Source organism: Papaver somniferum, chromosome 11 (genome assembly GCF_003573695.1).
Source record: "Papaver somniferum cultivar HN1 chromosome 11, ASM357369v1, whole genome shotgun sequence".
NCBI classification, from domain to species: Eukaryota; Viridiplantae; Streptophyta; class Magnoliopsida; order Ranunculales; family Papaveraceae; genus Papaver; species Papaver somniferum.
The window spans coordinates 105,908,491-105,923,797 of record NC_039368.1 but is presented as its reverse complement, the minus strand read 5'-3'; positions in this window follow the sequence as shown (position 1 = coordinate 105,923,797).

Sequence of the window (15,307 nt, the reverse complement as noted above, 5' to 3'; positions counted from 1 at the left end):
TAGTCACCATGCCTCTCCCTGCCGGGTCCGTGTTCGTATCCACCACTCCTCCCTGTCAAGGATCGTGACCATAGACGTCCAAGCTACATCCAACCTATTTTGTTTCCACGAAAATGCAGTCTCTTCTGATGACAACTGCTGCCAAGAACCGTTGTTGCTCGTTTGTTGATACCATCCATAGCTTCACCATAGCAACAACCACTATGGAAAAAGGTAATCCGAACTTCTGTATATTTTAGTTTCCCATGGAGTGAGTAATAGAGTCACCAGTACGGAGGCAATATGGTGATATCTTTATCATGCTCAACCCACCGACCATACAAGATAGAACCACGTAAACCACACTTGGGGACTGAGGCTCAACACGAAATCCCTTCACTGTCAAGTACCTCTTCAACTCAGAAGAGACGGTCAACCAAAAAGTCATAACCGTGAAAAGTTCACCACTCTTCAAAGATGTAGCATAAGGATATCATCAGCTCCCTGTTTGGAATGCGCCTGACCAACAAGAAGTATTTGGTTTAGCCAATCATAAGCGTTGTTATCAATGAAGAATCAAAGGAAAGTCGTGCCTTAGCAAGCCACACAGACCAACCGCATCATATCTGCCAAATCACCTACTCAGAACTTAGCACCGCCTACCCAAAGTATGTAAGAAGTTGTGCATCAACAACCACATCGCCGACAAAGTCATATTCGGTGTTTCTAGATTTTCAATTTCCTACGGAAGGGGTGCATGGGCTGCCAGAAGTTTAGATACAATATAGGTTTAGCAAGTGCGACTCCCTCCCATTGATCAACAAATGACAGATCTAAAAGATTGCCGCTTTAGTCAATTCGTCAACCACCTTACCAGCAAATGCATTGGAAGTACATCTTTCAGGAGAAAATGGGCTCAGGATAATTACACCTGGGGACTGCCAGCATGGGATGCCTTCACGTCCCTCGACCAGGTTATTTCTGATGTCAACATCATCACTGTCAAAGCTTTACGAGCCGCAGGAATTTCTCAACATAAAGCCATACACGTGCATCAAATACCCCAAAACAAGATCGAGAGATACTTATGGCCGTATCACCCTTGAGGAAAGCCAAATACGATGCACCTCAGCTGCAGAATTAGTATCAAGGGACCCGTCTGATGATCAACAGTAAAATAGAACTACAGTTTCTGTGAATGTTCCGGGACTCTTCAACAAACAAGAAAATTCGCATTGACTGTTGCATGAAGCACAACTGCATACGAAGAATCACGTGGATCATACTTGGGGGATTTAAGTCTTGCATAAGATCCCCTCACCGTTAAAAATCTCTCCATCTCATAAAAAGATAGACAACCAGAGCACCGCAAATTTGATGAGGATTCCTATCCCTCCAAAAGTACGTCGCAGAGATGTCTTCACGTATCCGACCACGTCATCGGATCTGAAGTGTAACTGGGGACTGCTCATCGCATCCCATTCCATACAACAATCTGAGATTCATAAGATAGTTCAAAGGGAACCGCTTGGAACGAAGTCCTTGAAGACTTGATAACAGCACGTCGGCAACGGAACGCCTCTCAGCTAGTCTACTTCACTCAATGGATTTGGAAGTTTTTTCCCATACAAGCATTCCAAGCATATCATCATCGCAATCAGAAGGGGAAGAATAGGCCTATGGGCTAAAGAGTCAGAATAAATACAATTTCCTTCCAGTTAATGCTCAGGAGTTTAAAGAACATTTTAATTGCCACTCAGCAGTCCAGATAGCAAACAACTTGAAGTCAAGGCCTCTTGCAATCGAGCGCAATGGAGTTTGGCAAACTTTGAAATCCACTGGAGAAGCTAGATACTCATTTTTCTGGAGACAAGACCTTGTTACACATTCTGGAGAAGATCGATGGAGTTCACCCAGGATTGGATGAAATTTCAAAGACGTGGAAGTTATACGTACAACTAAAGTTCATACTTGTAAAAAGAACAAGATGTACTTACCTTACCGCTGACGGTTGGCACGCTCGTTATGGAGCTGCTAACAGTGATGAAGATGAGCCGGTTGTTGCTGACGAAACACAAAGCTGGACGAGCAAAAAAAAAAGGGTCGATACCCCTTTTATATGAACGGAGTTTCCAGAGTTAGAACAGAAGAAGGATTCCTTCTTGTTCCATAAATGGGAATAGATGTCTGGGCCCACTGCATTCATACCCCATGGACGATCTAGCAACACGCTACTACGAAGGCCACTGGCCGCGCGGTCCCGCTGCTGAAGGCCGATTAGAATTTTCCTGGTAATATCCTGGTAATATCTGCCTGCTTCGTCTTTTCAATTTTATTTTAGAATGTCACCATCTAGTGCATACCCCGCAAGAATGTCACTGTTACTTACTAAGCAGGGGACTTAATGTTGATGGTGGTTTTTAGTCTAGGGATAAAATTGTAAAACCCTGTATTTAATGTGTCGTCGTTCTGCAAAGAAATAGAGCCATTTAAAAGTGATGAGTGCCTATGCCTCTTTACTTGCATATGTATTGAGCAATTCGGTATACTTATATATGAAATTTATTCATAATAGTGCTGGTTGCGAAAATCCAAGATATTCTGTAAATTTTATTCGAACTCCCACCTGCATTATTCACTAATGCATGGCTTTCTGAGTATTTATTCTATGTTGTGTTCCCCTGCTGAACTCTTGATATTGACATGGCATGACAGTTAATGTTCGCTCGCAGCTGAGTAGCATGAATTTCCCGAAGTTTCAGGATTAAGATGCGCATGGGAGTACTCAATCGGAGGCACACAAGTTACGCTTCCCTCTGAAATAAAATTAGGGATTTTTTATGTCAACGCACAAAATTCACCAAATTTGATTAATTTTGTGTCAGCTCGCAAAATTTAATTTTTTAACCTAATTTTACCAATTTACAAAAATTAGGTTTTTGTGTCCTCCACAATATCTCGATCCCTATTGGTCGAGACTAAACCTAGGCAAATTAGGAAATTGATCCACCATGGACTAGTATGAGCAAAATCTTACCAAAAGTTGAAAAAAAAGAAATAAAAAGGAATTGCGGCAAATAAAGGCAGCAGCAAAAGGGGCGGCCGCGCCACTTCACCGACCGGTTCGCCCTAGCTTGCGCCGCCGTATCATAGACCGGCCTTGCCCATATTGCTGCCTGCCGGCCTCTCTTTCCTGCCGACCAATCAAATCGCTCTAAATCCGCAGCCTACACTTTTAATTAAAGGTGGAAGTTTGTTGGTCGACACACTTAATTCCTTAAGAAATCGAATCTAGACTGTCCATGTCAGTCTTAAAATGATCACGACCACACGATTTGGCCGGCCGATTTAACGAGCTTGACCTTCTCCCAGCGCGACCAAACAAGCTCCATGGTATTCACCGGCGGTCTCACTTTTATTCCAACCAATCGGAATTCTCATAGCCTGCCAACAACAACCATAAACGCTAGCCAAAATAGGCCAGCCGCGCGGATGAAAAAGGTATCAACCGAATTAAGACCGCACATGGCAGTCTCAAATAAATCGTGGTCGTCCAACTTCGCCAACCGAATTGACCGGCCTAGATTTAATTTTAAGCGACCGACAAGGTACGGATATGCTCACTGGAAGCTCAGCTATAGCCCCGACCAATCGCATTGATTCAAACCTGCCAGCAATGCCGCAAACCGATCGTCCAAAGAGTGTCGGCCACATGACTTTAAAAGCCTCGAGTACGACCAACGGCAAGCATAACTGCCGCAAAGCGATCTCGGACATCCAACTTCGTCGTCCGAATTGACCGACATAGATATGATTTCGAGGAACCAATAAGATGTCGTTGTGATCGTCGGCAGCCCCTCTTCCATGAGAATCGATCGGACAATCCTCAGACTACCCATACTGCTCTTGGCGGCTGCCCAAAGTTAGTTGGCCACACTACTCATAAGAGTCTTAAATAAATTAGCGGAAACCAATAACTGTCGCAAATCATCTCAGCCATCCAACTTGCTAGCCAACTTAATCGGTTTAGATTTAATTTGGGCCAACCAATAGGATGTCAAAATGGCTACCAGCTATCATTCTCCTATAGGGACCGACCACCTCATCTTTAATGTACATGGATATCTCCTGGCATCTTCCTGAAGATGGTCGGTCATGCTCCTTTTAAGACATTAAGTTCTGCGACCAACCAAGACAGGCTCTGTAATATGCATCGATTATTTTGAGCTGCTTGCTTAAAAGCGATGCTTTATATGCATCGATTACAATATTGATTTCGCAAATAACTTAATTATTTAACCTAAGAGCATTACATGCTATTTCATACGGCAAGTCTCACAACTTGACTTGTAACATATAACCCCCCGCCGCCTAGCTTGCGCGTGATTGGTCAAAATAATTAGGTCTTGCAAGCAAGACCCACTCAGTAACTTGTTAAATATTTTCTACAAAATACTCGAGACATAAAACATGTCACAAACTGGGGGATGTTCATCAGGATATTGGTTTGGCGGTTTACAACGTGCGGGTGCAACACGTCCATCACGAGAAAGTGTCAGGAAAGGCGGACAGTTAGTGGCGGTAGATAAGTAGTGGGAGTAAAACCAACTAGTTTTCACCTCATAGTAGGGACGTAGTTTTTACCATTCTACACGATCTCCACTTCTCCATCACTCAACTAATTTCACTTCTAATGAGATCAATGTCGACTATGACTTGTATAAATAGATTTTTCAATCTATTTCAACCAACAGTTTTGGTTATCAACATAAGTATCCAGAAAACACCAAGAACTTATATCTTACATTCTGCAAGCAAGTTCCACATTCTGATACAATTCATAAAACAGACACACCTTCATAATTCATAATCCTGGTCTCAACACCTTATTCATTTCCCTCTCTAAGATTAACCCTCCCCTTCATTTTGTGACCGAAGCAAGACTGGAACGACCACTTCTTGGTTTAGGCCAGGATTGTACAGATTGATCTCTTGAATCTAAAGTACTCATGTGCAGTACATTTGTTTAGGGTTTAGATTCGTTTCTCGGCGGCACAGCGAATTTACCATATTCAGCAGAATCAGTTTTATCCTACTACAGATAGCAATGCTTGCGAGTTCGACTGAGTAGTGCTCTAACATTGACTGTCGGTGAAGGTATTTCACTTTTGGCGAAAGTGGAAACACCCTGGTTTGAGAAGAATCACTAGCTTTGACAAATTTTACCTCTTTGATAGTACTTGGATCATCTATTCCCTTATATCTGAATCTTCGTGTATCACGATGAGTTTTACTTGCTCCTAGTATTGTGGTTAATTTATTTGAACTAATTTTGAACTTTTTCAAGTCCTCTTCCAACATATTGATTTTGTCAAGAGCCTCAGTTAAATATCTCTCAAGGCATTTTTCTCTAGCGAGATAAATACATTCTCTCTATTCGAAACTACTTTGTTGAGAGTTAATCCTTGCTTCAGATTTTGCAAGTTTCTCTTCCAACAAAAAGAAATTTTGACAAAGATTATCACACTCAAGTGACTTTCAACATAGGTCTTCCTCGGAATATTTGAGGATCGATTCGTTAGAGAGATTCGAAACATAAATACCCCTGTAATATTCTTTTCAATTTCTTGTTTACTCGACAAGAAGTCGTCACCTTTTTCTTATCAATACGTTTCAACATCTCAACATACTTTGAGATATTCTTATCAACATCTCTATCAATATCCGAGTCACCTTCATCAAAAATTCCATCTAACTATTTTGCTAGAAGTTCTCAGATATTCACAGTTTCTATATCACTCGAGGTGTTTTCATGAAGGTTTTCAGATCAGATGTGACACTTTCTTCAGGGGGTGTATCCAATCTTTGAACAAAAATATCTAGTTGATTCTGAACTTGCGATACATTATTATAGATAACACTTCTACCCATAATAATCAGATTGCTTTAAACACAGACTTATTAGGCCTTAGCGTGTTTTCCTGCTATGTTACCAACTAAAAAACCGGGGGTATAACACCATACCCAACTTTTTCGTTCGGCAACCTGTATGGACTGCACCCAAATAATATTCCGAGATTAAAAACTCGATCAAATAATAATAATATTAAAGAGTTTTATCTCTTTCTCTACAGAATCAGCAGTTAACAGAAACAATACTGTAAACCTAATTATGAAGTGAGAGTACTTGGACGATTCTAAAAATCAATATCAAAGATCAATCAAGTCTTATCCAACAGACAATGATGAATTTATCAACTATGTTTGATATAGCGTACTACCTGTGATATTTCAATTGTATAAACAAAATATAATGCAGAAAATAAATAAACATAGACACCAGAAATTTTGTTAGCGAGAAAACTGAAATTGCAGAAAAACCTCGGGACCTAGTCCAGACTTGAACACTAAACTGTATTAATCTGCTACAGACACTAGCCTACTACGAATAACTTCAAACTGGAATTTAGTTGAGCCCGAACCAACTCTCACATCAATTCAGGTACGGTCGCTCTCCTTGCGCCTCTTGAATTTCGCAAGACCCTGCGCAATTGATTCCCCTAGATGACGTCCTTTACATCCCAGAAGGTTCTTCAACCTAAAGCAAAGAATTATAAACCAATATGTCTCCCGTAGATATGTTTATTCTGATTTTGATCAAAGATCAAGGTGAAATAGGAAATCGTTTGCAATAAACATAAAGTTCATCAAAACTAAAAAATCGGTACTAATACTCCCGAAGAGAAGCCTAGATTATTATCCACCTCATTAGAAACATCAACAACTAGATATCAATGAAGAATTTCCTAGTCGTAAATTTCTTGTGGAATCAAAGTCTGATTCGAAGAACTTTGTGATTTCTATTATCTTACTGTTTATGGGTGAAAACTGATTTTGCTGGTTTTGGTATATTTGGGTGTGCCGCCGAAAAACGAATCTAAACCCTAAACAAATGCACTGCACGGGAGTACTTTAGATTCGAGAAATCAATCTATACAATCCTGGCCTAAACCAAGAAATGGTCGTTCCAGTCTTGCTTCGGTCACAAAGTGAAGGAGAAGAGTTGATCTTAGGGAGGGAAGCGAAGAAGGTGTTGAGATCAGAATGTTGAATTATGAAGGTGCGGCTGTTTCATGACTTGTATCAGAATATGGAACTGGCTTGTAGAATGTAAGTTATCAGTTCTTGATGTTTTTCTGGATACTTGTGTTGATAACCAAAACTCTGTTGTCGGTCGAAATAGGTTGAAAACCTATTTATACAAGTCATTGAGCACCCTTGATCTCGTAGGAAGTGGAAACAGTTAAGTAGTGGAAAACTGGGGTTGTGTAGAAGCGGTTCACCATCACGTTCCCATTGTGAGGGGAAACTGGTCAGCCTTACACCCACCACTCTCTTACTGTTATTTAACCGTCCGCTCTTTACTGGCACTTTCTTGTAATGGACGCGTTGCCCACCGCACGCTGTAAACCTCCAAACCAATACCCTGATGAGTATCCCCCAGTTTTGTGACATGTTTGATGTCTCGAGTATTTCGTGGAAAAATGTGCAACAAGTTGCTAAGCGGGTCTAACATACAAGACCTAGTTATTCTGACCAATCGCACGCAAGCTTAAGCGGCATAATGGCATAGTGGCGCCTGCATAGTGGCACAATGGCATCGTGGCGCCTGCATAGTGGCACAATGGCAAAGTGGCGCCTGCTAATGGAAGAGTGGCAAAGTGGCAAGGTGGCGCCTGCCAATGGCATAGTGGCAAGGTGGCAAATTGGTGCCTGCTAATGGCATAGCGGCAAGGTGGCGCCTGCCAATGGCATAGTGGCGCGATTAGCACATGCCAGTGGTATAGTGGCACGATTGGCCCCTGATGCGTGTCGTAACCACAACAAATTAGTGAATATTTTTCCACTCAATTAACAAGTAATATGGTGGTAGTTAAGTTCGTTCCCACGAGGAGCAAGAGGTTTTAGTTGTCTTATAATGTCACAAAGGGGGGGGGGGGCGATTTTGGTTTATATAGTAAAAGAAAATAAAAAAAGCAATTCAAAGATAAAGTTGAAACCAATAAGAGAAGTTAGATAAAGGAATCCTTCTTCGTTGCAAAACAATGATTCAAGTTATATTCTTTTTCACTTTTTATTAGTCAAAGATTATCACCAACCGTAGATATAACAGCTAGATCAGTGCTAACCCCTAAATCCCTTGTATCACCGGATACGTAATTTCTCGACTACCGGATTCTATTTACCAAACCACTTAGTAGTAGATCACTCAAGATGTAGTTTAGTTAAACGCATTAAGATTCATGAATTTATTAGGTTGATATTAGTAGTTAGACTCTTAGATCAAGGTCTACTTGGTAACGTTGTTTTCACACGCGATTTCTCCACGGAATCCCTCCGCAAGGTCTCGTGTTTGCTACTTGTGTAAAGAGTCAAGAAACGGTTACTTATCCCCTAACTTTCACTAGATTTAGATCAAATTAACAAATCAATTTAGCGTTCACTCTAAACAATCTATCAATCAACCATGAATGTATAAACATTCCTATTAGTAAAAACAAATGATAATCATGTGAAAACTTCAAAGTAGATTTAAAACAAAACTCAAAACATGTTAAGAACTAGGAATTCATCCTCAATCAATAATAAAATTAGCTAAGTAGAGAACTTCTCTATTTATAGGCTTCAATTTCCTAGCATTCCTCTTAGGAATAGAATCCCTTTCCCTTTGCGAGTCTTCCTTCTAAGTCCTTGTCTTTCTCAAATCTTCCATCTTCACTTTCCAACTTCAAGTCCAATTCCTCAAACCCATGAGCCTAGAGAATTCTTCACAAATTTCTGTATTTTTGGATGCCTGAAAAGTTCTTAGGATCACCGAAATTACGCCTGAAAAGTCGCCACCGGCAACATGAGATTCTTCACCGCAGAAGGAATATTATGTCACTGTTCTGTTAAACTAAACGGTCAAGAAGGTCAACCCGTTAGTCATCTGGGTCAAGGTAGGATAGTCAGCTACTGAATCAGCCGCTCTGACGCGGTCTTAGTTGGCTTAATTACTGAGTTGGATGTCAGGATCGGTCATCTGAATCATTGAGTTGACTCACCAGAACCAGAGTCTGGCTGAGTCTCGGCCGTTTGTATGACATTCCCATGCCAAATTCCGACCTCTCTCAGCTTTATTCCTGCACAAATTCATATCCTAACATACATCTAACTGAGAAGTTTATGAAAAAGCGGGGGTCTAACAACCACACCCAATATTTCGCTTAGCAATCTGTATGGAAAAACTCTAATATACTTTCTAGAGAATCAACTAGACAGTCAGACTCAATCTAGAATAAAGTATATCAAAGAGTTTAATATCTCTAACTCTTAATTCAATCTGTAATCAACAAATAGAAATCTGCGAGCCCGATTGAATATAAGAGGAAGTACTTGAACGGTATCAAAGACCAATGTTCAAGTGTCAATCAATGTAAATCAACAACCCAAGGTTGGATATTCTAATTGATTCATGTTGACGGACAACCTGTGATATTTCAATTATATAACAAAATATAATGCGGAAAAGAAATAACATAGACACCAGAATTTCGTTAACGAGGAAACCGCAAATGCAGAAAAACCCTGGGACCTAGTCCAGATTGAAGACCACACTGTATTAAGCCGCTACAGAAACTAGCCTACTGCCAATTAACTTCGGACTGGACTGTAGTTGAACCCCAATCAATCTCACACTGATTTAAGGTACACTTACGCTCCTTATGTCTCTGATCCCAGCAAGATACTACGTACTTGATTCCCTTAGTTGATCTCACCCACAACTAGAATTTCTACGACCCAAATTCGAAGACTTGATAGACAAATCTGTCTCACACAGAAAAGTCTATAGGATTGAATAAATCTGTCTCCCACAGAAATACCCAAGAGTTTTTGTTCCGTCTTTTGATAAATCAAGGTGAACATGAACCAATTGATAAACCAGACTTATATTCCCGAAGAAAACCTAGTATTATCAATCACCTCACAATAAACTTAATCGACTAGCGAAACAAGTTATTGGGGAATCACAAATGATGAGACGAAGGTGTTTGTGATTACTTTTATATCTTGCCTATCGGAGATATAAAATCTCGAGCCAATTATTTCAATTGTACTCAACACGATAGAAACAACAAGATCAGATCACGCAACTACAAAGATAATAGTTGGTTCTGGCTTCACAATCCCAATGAAGTCTTCAAGTCGTTAACCCACAGGGTCTCGAGAAGAATCTTAAGGTTAAAGGAGAATCGACTCTAGTTATGCAACTAGTAACACACAGGAGGTGTGGGGATTAGGTTTCCCAGTTGCTAGAGTTCTCCTTTATATAGTTTTCAAATCAGGGTTTGCAATCCAAGTTACCTTGGTAACAAAGCATTCAATAATCACCGTTAGATGAAAAACCTGATTTAACCTAGCTAATATCTTTCAATCGTTATATCGAACTTAGAGTGTTACACACAAATGAAATGTACCCTCATTTAGGTTTATGTAACTGTACCTAAGCGTGTACACCATGTTGGTTTACAAACAGTTAACCGAGGTTAGCCATATGACTACTCTCATATCAACCTTATTCATCTCAACCAGAACTAGTTCAAATGACTCAAATAAAACTAGTTAAAGAGTTGTTCAATTTTTATAGAAAACACAATTGAAACCAAATCAGTTTGATTCACTTGAATCAATCATGAACATTACAGCCACGGTTTGCAAAGATTGCATTCCTTATGATTTAAATGTTTAAGTGTATGAACTGACCGATTTGACAAAGTAACCAGCTTAAGTATGCGTACGGGTATGCGTACTTAAGCAACCGGATTTGAGTTTGTTAAGTTTCCAAACTCAGCAGAAATTTTCGGTTCGAAAACTTCCGCCAGTATGCGTACGGGTACGCATACTTAAGGTGACTAGTTTAGGAGTTTGTAATTCCCAAACTCAGCAGATATTTTCGATTCGAAAACTTCTGCTAGTATACGTACGGGAACGCATACTTATCTTGTCTCCTTCACCAATTTGGTATACACGCATATGCACACACTTGGTTCCCGGTTTGTGGATTTATACACTAATGTGTGAACACACTATATATGCTTATATCCAAACATGGTTACATTCTCAACTCTTTATTTCAATCATTGAAACATTTTTCTACAATGACAACAACCATTTTCACACACTATTAGCATCAAAGCAATTTTCAAGATATTTAAATAATCATTATCGAAGCATTCCAAGCCTACAACAAATGATTGTATCAAAGAAATCATGTAAGATGTTACTCGGCAATTTTCTCATGATATAAGATGAACTTGGTCGAAGAGAAAGCTTACCAACATATATTTCGAGAAATATGTAAGCGAGATATACTCAGATCGAAATCTCAAATGTGTATAGAGAAAACTATATCTTAACACGACTTATGTCTCAATATAGGTGATAGTAGAAATAAACTTTCCACAATCTCCCCTTAGTAGTTCTTCGTCTTCAAATGATGAACTCTGTAAAATCTAAGCTCAACTACACTATCTATGTCCTAGTTCGAGACATCTACAAATAGGATAGAAATCAAGACTTATAGTTTTGATCACTAACATTGAAAACATGCTTGAGATAGTAACGCATGCGGGGTTCGACTGAGTAGTGCTCTAACATTTTCTCCGAGAATAATGATCTTATCTAACTCTAGAGATATGATCATGTGGAGAAGATGTACTAATGTGAGAATTTTCAGATATAGATAAATCTCTCTTAATTCTGTCAATGAGATTTTCATAAGATTTTCTCATTCTAAGGATTTCCTTATGATTCACATCAGCATGATTATCTGAAACAATTATGGGAAATTCCTGATTGTTTCCTTTGGCAGAGATTCTCTCTTTCCCTTTCTTCTGGAATCGTTCTTCATTAAAACAAGAATTGCTTCGATATGAGTGAGGAGGAACCTTTTTCCAGAAGCGATTATCAACTCTTTCCTCTGATTATTTTGAGTTGATCCTTATCGGGTAGTGGTATATTCTGTCTTTCTATTGGGGAATGGTCTTTCAGTTTTTTAAGACAAGAAACTTCTTTCAATATTTTTACCACCGTATTTTGAAGAATTATAAGTTTCCTTTCAAGTGACTGAAAGTTGTATTCCTTAAGATCACTTTCACGGAATCGGTTCTTCCTTTGGACAAGATTTCGTCTGATTATCAGTAGGTGTAGTAGATGGCTTCTCATCCTCTTATGACTTGATGTAGTTAGGCAAACTACCATCATCTTGATCTATTTCAGATGTGATTAAACCATTTTTATCACAGTCTGTAAAAGTCGAGCAAAGACTTTTAGCTTCCTCAAAATCAGAAGGAAACACAACAACATCATTAGTCAGAGTCATAGGATGTGTCTCTTTATCTTGAGTAAGAGATTTGCCAAGAGCTTCTAATTTGACAGTGAGATCCATATTCTCTTTGGCTAGAAGATTCAATTGAATGTCTTTATCTCTAATCTCATTCTTAAGAAGATTTGACTCTGTCTTTAATATCAGCACTTTTGTAGACAGAGATTTTATAGGCTTTAGGAGTTTTACCAACTCTTTATCAGCATCTTCTTTTCCAGCAGAGAACGACACAGATGTTTTCGCAACTCCTGGATCATGAGTTAACGAAGTAGTAACATCTTCAACTTTTGAGTATTCATACTCTTTGCATAACGTTAACTGAATTAGTCATAGATTCAAATTCTTATAGGTTAGATCGCACCAAACACATATTGTTAGATCTTTTCGTGTTTACCTGCTCTGATACAAATTAAAAACACCAGGGTACCCAAATATACCTCAATCTAAAACTTTTCAACCTATAAGTCCTTTCTCCGAAAGTGATTGTCTATGGACTGAGTTGAGACAATACAACTAATCGGTTCACACTTCGTGTGATCGTCTATAGATACGAGATCGAGACAATAGACAACAAGATAACTTGTGTGATTGACTATGGATACAAGATCGAGACAATACAACAATGAAGTATGTTTACTTGATAAAAGGTTCGGACTTAACCAAACACAATAGGATTTCTATCAAGTAAATAGGAATTAACGTTTGTGTATTTTACTTCTAATTATGCTCCTTACGTCTCTGATCCCAGCAGGATACTACGCACTTGATTCCCTTAGCTGATCTCACCCACAACAAAGAGTTGCTTCAACCCAAAATCGAAGACTTTAATAAACAAGTCTGTATCACACAGAAAAGTATATTGTAATAGATAAATCAGTCTCCCACCTATGAGTTTTGTTCCCTCTTTTGATAAAATCAAGGTGAACAGGAACCAATCGATAACCTGGACTTATATTCCCGAAGAACAACCTAGAATTATCAATCACCTCACAATAAACTTAATCGACTAGTGAAACAAGTTATTGCGGAATCACAAACGATGAGACGAAGATGTTTGTGATTACTTTTTATCTTGCCTATCGGAGATATAAATCTCAAGCCAATTATTTCAATTGTACTCGTACGACATAAACAACAAGATCAGATCACACAACTACAAGAACGTAGTATCGGTCTGGCTTCACAATCCCAATGAAGTCTTCAAGTCGTTAACCCGGTTTGAGAAAAGAAAACCAGAGGTTAAAGGAGAATCGACTCTAGATTACAACTAGTATCACATATAATGCATGGGGATTAGTTTTCCCAGTTGCTAGAGTTCTCCCTTATATAGTCTTTCAAATCAGGTTTAGAAATCAATGTTAGCTTAGTAACAATGCATTCAATATTCACCGTTAGATGAAAACCTGATTAGATTCAAGCTAATATTTATCAACCGTTAGATCGAAAACATAGCTTGTCATACACAAATGAAATGCACGTTCCTGGGCTTGTGTAACCGTACCCAAACTTGTACATTAGTTGGTTAAACAATAGTTAACCAAATGGTTATCCATATGATCACTTTCATATCAACCATATTCTTCTTCACCATAACTAGTTCAAATGACTCAAATGAACTAGTTAGAGAGTTGTTCAATTGCTTAGATCTTATGTAACTTCACAAGACACAATAAAAACAAAAACGATTTGATTCACTCGAATCGGTTCATGAACTTTATAACCACGGTTTGAAAAAGCATTCCTTAATCAATAAAGATGAGTTCAAAAACAATCGTTTTTAGATATAATCTACTCAAGTTCGCGGACTGGGTTCGCGGACTTAAGTTCCCGGATGGAGTTCACAAACTCCGGCAGAAATTCTCGGGTTTGAGAACTTCGCCAGTTCGCGGACTGAGCTTGCTGAGTGGTTTTTCAAACTCCAGCAGATATTCTCGGATGAGAACTTCCGTCAGTTCGCGGGCTGAGTTCGCAAACTGTGCAAACAATTCCAGTTCTATTGATCAACAAAGTTCGCAAACTTTGGTTCAAGGAATATGACTTATACATATATGTGTTTCCACAACAATGCTTATTTCCATCAATGATTATACAATCTGAACTCTCATTTCAACCATTGAAACATTCTCAGAGGACGTTATATAGTTGTTATTCACAAACCATTTTTCGTCAGAGCAATTTTCAAAGTGATTGAAACATATCATGACTTTCTTCACTAGGTAAATATGAACTTGGTTAGAGCGAAAGCTTACCAACACATATTTCGAGAAATAGATAGGCGAGATAAACTCGGCTTGAAATATCAATTGTGTATAATCTAAGTCTATATAGCAAAACGACTTTTGTCTCAAGATAGGAGATAGAGTAGATAGACTTTTGAGTGATAGATAAGTTCAAGTCTCCAATACCTTTTAGTTGATGAAGATCCACCGGTTCCTTGATTAGTCCTTCTTCTTGTATGATAATTTCCATGGAGTTCTTGAGCTCAAATACACTTTCTATCCCAGTCCGAGACCTTAGCTATAGTAGACTAGAAATCAAGACTTTATAGTTTTGATCACTAACATTGACAAACATGCTTGAGATAGCAACGCATGCGAGTTCAACCGAGCAATGCAATCTCCCCCTTTGTCAATTTTAGTGGCAATACTATTAATACATATGGAATACAAAAAAGATAAATACATTTTGAAGCTCCTATTCCACATGCCTAATCTTTAACGTTACTCGAAATCTTCGCCACTTCCAAGTACTCCAATGATCCAAAAGGTTGTAAGTTTAGTATCATCGTTGTTGAAAATCCGTAGCTATAACAATGAGAAAACAGAGTTCTCGATCATTGTTATACAGTGACATAGTATCATTACACAGTATCAAAGTTCAATTGTATCACAAATTTGACAACAA